This window comes from Meleagris gallopavo, chromosome 28, assembly GCF_000146605.3.
Source record: "Meleagris gallopavo isolate NT-WF06-2002-E0010 breed Aviagen turkey brand Nicholas breeding stock chromosome 28, Turkey_5.1, whole genome shotgun sequence".
In the NCBI taxonomy this organism is placed as follows: Eukaryota; Metazoa; Chordata; class Aves; order Galliformes; family Phasianidae; genus Meleagris; species Meleagris gallopavo.
The window spans coordinates 4,891,046-4,897,931 of NC_015038.2; the positions used below are offsets into that span (position 1 = coordinate 4,891,046).

At 54.4% G+C, this 6,886-nt stretch overlaps 1 protein-coding gene across 1 annotated transcript in view; it reads left to right on the forward strand.

Moving 5' to 3' along the window:
- Window positions 1–959: 959 nt before the first annotated feature.
- The window catches only part of PRELP (proline and arginine rich end leucine rich repeat protein), a 9,212-nt gene continuing 3,285 nt past the window's right edge, over window positions 960–6,886 (forward strand). Inside the window, exon 1 of the mRNA XM_010724416.3 lies at window positions 960–1,083. The gene's annotated coding sequence lies outside the window, so the exon portion shown is untranslated. The remainder of the gene's footprint in view (window positions 1,084–6,886) is intronic.

Here is a 6,886-nt window from a genome sequence, read left to right on the forward strand (position 1 = left end):
GTGTCCACCAGGTTGTAGTCCAGGTTTTCTTTAAGCAAAAGCAGCTTTTCCTGGCCCTTCCTGCAGATCCATATGGCTGGAGGAAGGATGAGGAGCGTGGGAGCCCCTGCCCCCTAAACCTGATTGGTGCTTGGGTTGGGATGCTCATGGCCTGCTGTGCCTGTGGCACTCCCTGCTTGGCCTCATACTATTTCTTAGCACAGTGAATATTCACCTGGAGCCCCTGGGAGCAAAACCATCCCCCTAGGCACCCACCAGCCCACCAATCCCTGCAGCCCCAGCACTGAGGTTCCCCAGTATGTCCCCTCCACACAGAGCAGTTTTCCAGCCCAGGACCTGCAGAGACTGAGGGTAAAACCCCACACCCCTTCATCCACGTCCCACTCAGCCACCCAGTACTGCCACAGCTCTGCTCCTTCCTCTTCACTGAGCATCAATGGGATTTAAATTAAAGCTCTCACCGACTGGGAGCAAATGAAACCCGTACCACATTTTATGATGCCATCCTCCAGACCCCTGCACGGGACTGGTTCAATTCTGCAGGACAGAGGGCAGCTGTGTGTCCCTGTGTCGTGTCACTGCCTCGTGTGGGATGGCTCTGGGGATGGGTGGCACACACAGAGTCCCCGCGCTCTGTGCTCGCTCTGTAATCAGAAGCACAGCTGGAAAACACCGGCCCAACCGCACGCTCCCGGAGCAGGGGCCGTGGCAAGGGAAGGGCTTATTGAAATTATTAATTAGCTTTGTTTTTAAACACGGGCTCTGAGCAGCCTCCGCAGCAGAAGGAATTGTTATTAAACGCCAGCCCTCCGGCAGGCAGGCCATGTGTGCGGAGCCCGCAGTGCTTGGCTGCCAGATAAAGACGTTATTGTTGTCATCTCGCCTCCATCCCAGCCCTCCGCCTCCCGCGCTCCCACCCACCCCGCGCCCGCGGTTCCCAGGAACAAAACCCCCGCGCAGCGCCGCGCGCTCGGCCGACGCTCACTCGTGGAGAGGAGGAGGAGGAGGAGGAGGAGGAAGGCAGCCAGAGAGAAACTGCCTTGGGGATTAATAAGAGGCAGGAGGAGGGAGAGGTGCACGCAGGTAAGCGGTGGGCAGGCGCTTCACCCGAGGCTCACTTCGCCTTGCCCGATGTCCCAGCCTGGACGCTGCACTGATCCACGATGCTCCTGCCCTTTCCAGCGTCACTTACATGCACAGCAGCATTCGCTGTTCCTTTTCTCTCTTTTCTTGTTGTGTGTTTTTTATTTTTTTTTCTTTTTTCTTTCTGTTCTTCAGCAGCTGGAGTCTCTTTTTCTTTCACTTTGCTCTGTTTTTGCAAGAGTTTTGCTCAGTGTGGTGCAGGCTGCGGGTGGATGGGGCTAAAAGCAGAACTAAGTCCCGTGCGTGACAGCGTTGTGCCTACTGCCGGGTGCTTTCTGTGGCAGCTCCCAACCACACGCAGGCTCAGTTCTCCAGCTGGGTAGAAGTGCTGGGGGTGGACAGGGGGCTGCTCAGCCCAAACCGTGCCCAGGGCGATCCCCTGCTTGGGAGAGCAGCCCGGAAAGCGTTCAAGGAGGGGGAGAGGCTGAGAGGAGAGCGCACACCTCTGGAGTCGGGACTGCTCCCAGGGAACCTCCGTCACTGTGTGCGTTGTGGGCACCGGGTCACTGAGCTCTGGGTTTGCAGGGAATGGGGTGAGGGGGCCGCTGCAGGGTGTTGCTGCCGCAGGAGGAAGGCTGGGATTGTGGGACGAGGCAGCCAAACAACATCTGGGTGCCTCAGGAGCAAGTTTCAGCGCCCTTTCGTGCACGGTGGTTGAGCTTTCATACCCAACAGGCAATGTCTGTGCCTGGAACACGCAGCCCCGTCCCGGGGCACATAACACTGCCTTTGCCACCCCATTAGATGGAGCAGCTTGGCTCACAGCCGGCTCTTTGTGCCTGCTTCAGCAGGCGAAGGGAGAAAGCAACGGGGCAGGGATGCTCACTTAAATCCTGGAAAAAAAAAATTTGGTGTGGAGAAGAGATTCAGTTTTACACCAAACCTACCCTTCTTTGCCTTTTTGAGAGCTGGATGCTTTTAGGAAAATAAATAAATAAATAAAAGGATGAAAACCAGAAATGCATCCTCTTGGCAGCCGAATGCAAAGCACGCAGCATGTGAGGGCTTGGAAACTTTCCTAGGAGCTGTGGGCTGCCTTATGTGGTGCTGGGCTGCAGCATCCCATAGCCTGGGGGAGCACCGGTTCCTGGGTGCGCCTTCGTGCTGCAGGGCAATGGACTGGGTGCTCCCAGCAGGAGGGATGGAAGTATGGCTGTGGGAGGTCTGCTCTGCCTTGGGAAGAATCTGGGAGAAAGGGATGAGGTGGAAGGAGCTGACAAAGCATCAGAGAGAGTTTCTCAATGTTTTACAAAAGTGGAGCTGGCACGATGCGTCTGCTGGGAGGGGAGTGGGGTGTGCATGGGGGTTTGCTTCTGTGGGTGCAGCATGGAGGTGTGCGGGCTGAGCCAGGAGCAGCCTCAGGGCATGCAGTGTGGGAGGAGGAGGAGAAGAGAGGAATTGCTAGATGGAGGAAGCAGCAGTGGTGCTTTCTGCCTGCATTGCCTTCCCACAGACCCTCCCATGAGGAAAAGGTCGTGGCAAACACAATGAGCTTTTCGCAATGAGTCTGGTGACTGTGACACAGCGGGGGGAGCATTGTGCAGCGCCATCCCCACATCCCACAGTCAAGCTGAGCCCACAGGCATTGCTTGTGAGTCCATGCTCACATGGAGCTGCTCTCCAGCCGGACTGCAGCTGTCCCCTGTGACACCCAAGTCCTGCATGGCCACAGGAGAAGAAATGCAGCACTGACCCCAGCTGGATCAGCAGCCCACAGCTTGTCTTTTGGCTGGGAAATTGCTGGGAAAGGGCAAGCAGGGCGTTTGTTTTATCACTGCTCTGCTCTGTTCTGCTCCCCAGGCGCCTTGGGAACGTGCGGGTGGCAGCGTGTCTGCCTCCCTCAGAGGACAGCCTGGCACTGTGCACTGTGGTCTTCCAGCATTTCCAGCAGTGCGGCACTGCTGGATAAAGAACTCCCTGTTTTGGTTAAAGCTGATCAGACCCAGAGCCTTGCAGAGAGCTAATGGGCTGTTACGGAGACTGGAGGTGGGGAGAGACCAATAGGGATTCTTTGCTGGCTCCTTTTGGCTATTTTAAAGTCACTATTTCTTGTTCTGCTGTAGAGTGCAAGTTCCCAGGGGAGCTGGGGGTATTTTCTAGCCTGGGGAGTGGAGGTGAATTGAGAGATGGAGGCAGCAGTGGGAAAGCTGTGAAGGAAGCTGGGCTATTGGCAATGGGCTGGAATGTAATGGTGCAGCAATCGAGTCTTTGCCCTCACCTTCCTAAAGACAAAGGCCCCCTTTATCCCTCCTGGTCCCTCCACAGGAGGAGGGGTCCCAGAAACATCTGTCCAGAGCCTGCTGCTGCTCCCTGTATACCCAGCTGCTCCAGGAGGCAGCCCCGAGGGCAGGAGGCACCTGAGAGAGAGTGATGCGATTTCTGCCTGCCAAAAATCTCCCAACAACTTTACAAAGATCCCTCCTCTCCCAGAGGCTGTGATTCCTGCACCAGTTGCTGCGCTAGCAATGAGCACTGCTCGGGAGCAATAGGCTGGTGAGATGCACCAAAGGTAAACTATTTGGAGAGCAAACACCCGTGTTGTTTGGAGATGGAATTTCCAGCTGTTGTGCTGAATTTTTGTTGGTTGTAATGGGATGACTGAATGCACAGCTGTCTCCTCTTGGGAAAAGCTCCAGGCTGGCATTTGTTGGAGGCTTTGCCAGAACTCCAACCAGGGTCTTGTAGGAGATGCTGGTCTTGCACCCAAGTCGCTCAGCATGGCTCAAGAGGCGCCTGAACTGTTAAAACTATTCATGAAATGGAGCTTTCCTCTGAATGAGCAGTTGGTTTCCTGAAGGCATTCATTGCTTCGTGATTTAACTCTATTCCAACTGCAGGGATTCCTTGGTGGGTACCCAGGACCTGTGCATCAGGAAGCGATGGGGAAGGTGGAGTGAAGGCATCTGCAGAGCAGACACTGCCACAGATTCAGCAGCCAGTGCTCATGCAGGATCATGCTGTGGGATTTCAAAATCTATTTATTGCATTCATGTCAGTGAATTCAGCGGTATGAAAGTCGACAAAGAACAGACTGCTGATGCTGCTGTGTCCAGGGAGAGCCAGCTTTGAACCTTCCAGTGTGCTGGAGGCAACTGTAAATCTCATGGCAGCCTCAAGCTTGTTGCAAAAAGCCTGGTTGGTGATGTTTTTCTGGGCGTGGGTGCCACAGGCCATAAGCTCTGCATGCAAATTGCAGGGGAGGGTGTGCTGCTTTCTGTGTGTGGGATGGAAGCAGTGGGCAGACTGGCTGCAGTCCTGGCCCCGCAGGCTGCAGGTTGCAGGCAGTACAGTGGATAGGAGGGTTTGCATCTGCCTGCTGACACTTTCCTTCTTCACTGACAAATGGCACATGATGCTGTCGCTCTTGGGTCTGAATTTCTGGCTCAGACACTATTTCTGCTACGAGCAGAGTCCCTTGACACCTGCGGTGATGGAGCCTCATGTGGAGGGGACAGCACGGCTGTGCGTGTGACAGCACTCATGTGCCAGGTGTTTTCTGAATGGGCTGAGAGCTGACCCAGCTCTTGAGCCTGATGGGGCAATGGGGCAACCCCGTCCTCGCCCCTCGTGGTGAGGTTGCCCCTGCAGCAGGGAGGAGCTGAATGGCTGCACTGCAGACCGCGCTGAACAGTGTACTGCATCCCAGCCACCTCCTCCCTCCACCACCAGCCAAAAGCAGGCATCAGATCTCCCCCCTGCTCCACCAGGCTTTTTGGGTGTGAAAATCCAGAACTGAGTTTTGGAGCTGATGCAAAAGCCCGCGGAAAAGTTTGGAATAATGTGGGGGGAGAGGGCGTGCAAAGGGGGACGTGGCTAGGAGAGGAGCAGGATGCTGTGGGGCCAGGGAGGGGCCTGTGTGTTGGGAATTTGTCTGTACTCCACGGCCTGCTGTCAGATCTGTCCTCCAACAACACAGAAGCATGCACGTACATCCCTAAAGGGGACTGACTGCAATACTACTGAGCTGAATATCTGGCGGTGTTGCTCTTCCCCTGTTCCTCCCTTCCCCCAGCGAGATGCCAGAGCTCTGATTGAAAACATCAGGCATGGGAGCCTTGTAGGGTTAAACAGAGCCAGATGGGAGCGGAGTGAGACAAAAAGGAAAGTAACATAGGCCAGGGGAGGGCGGGGGGTGGAACAGGGGTTTTTTCAAGGAGAAAGTCAATTACTTTGAGCCCCAGGAATGCATGGGATTGCTTCAAAAGGCACAGCCTCAGGGAAGCTGCTGGAAGCAGCACCCACCAGAGTTGGAGTGGAAAGGGGGTTGTCATGCTGGAGGAGACCTAGGCAGGCATTTCCATGCCAGGAAAAGGCAACAGGAGGTGGTTTGGTGGTGGGTGCTGCTTTTGCTTGAGGCAGACTGACTTGAGCTCCAGCGTCACCATAGCCTCCTGCCTCATGCTGCTATCCCAGCTGTGATGTCTCCCACGGCATCTGCTCAGTTAGCTTGGGAGATCCATTCTCCTCTCTGTCTCATCTTCCTCCCCACCCTCCTTCCTGTCTCCCCACTCTTGGTTCCCCTTCCCATCCTGGCTCTGCCCAGCTCCTCCATCTGCTTTGCTGTTCATCCACCTGGGCTCCATTCTCACTGGAGTGCCAAATGCCTTTGGTAGAAGCCTGACAAACACCCTCAGGTATCTGCTGCCTGCACAGAAAGTACAGAACCTGGCCTCTGCTCCAGCTTGCCTGGGGAGCATCCAAAGCACCTCCTGCACCGAACTTTCTGGGGAGCTCATCTGCAAAGAGCTGGATTCCTCCAACCTCCAAGCTGTCAGCTGGAGAGCACCCAGCAAAAACCTTGCAGAGAAGGTTGCTGCTGCTGTTTCAGGCAACAGGGATGGGACAGAAAGCCTCTGTGGGCTTAGTAACAACCACAGAAATCAGGATGTGGTTGAGAGGGAGAAGTCGGGGATGTGAGCTGTTGGGCTGGTGTCCAGGAGGGGCTCCCAATGGCTAGGGACAATCAGAGACCTCGTCTGATCCCTCTAGATCCCCCACTGCTATTGGACTCCCCATAAATTACCAGCCCAGCCTAGCACCCTGCAGTGGGGCTGGAGGTGATGGATCAGTTATTTGGGTAACACAGGGAGCCATATGGCAGAATACCTTCAGTACTGCCCAATTGTAATCTTGCAAATGTCCTTTTTTTATCACACAGCCTTGGAAATGGGCTGTCCTGCATTAAATCCTGGTCCCTGAATCACAACACTATCCATCTTCACTGCTCTGCTAGCTGCTGCAGGCCTCCTGATACTGTTGCTCAGCCAGTTTGTTGCTGAATCATTGATTTTTTTGCTCAAGAGCAAAATTAACCCTAATCCATCAGGGCCTCTGAATGGGCAATCCATCCTTCTGGAAGAAGGGTGCAGTGAGGCTCCCAGCCCACACTGGGGACATCTTCCCACTACTGGAGATGCTGCTTATTGAAGCTGAAGAGATGTTACAGTTCAGAGCAAGAAAATATCCCTCCTGGCCCATCTGCTCACCTCTGCACTGGTCAGGGGATTTCTGCTCTCCCTGCCTGTCTTTATGACCACTTGTCTTTTGCCAGAATTATTGCACAGTTTCCTTGCAGTTTTAGGACCCCTGTGTAGCTCTCTTCACTCTTAATGTGGAATGAGTAGGGTTACCTTGATCTCATTTCTGTGCCTTGCATGTAGATATGTAGGTGACTTTTCTCTCTGTTTTGTTCTTTGAAAAGTCAAAAAAGTAAAAAGTAAAAACCAACCAACCAACCAACCAA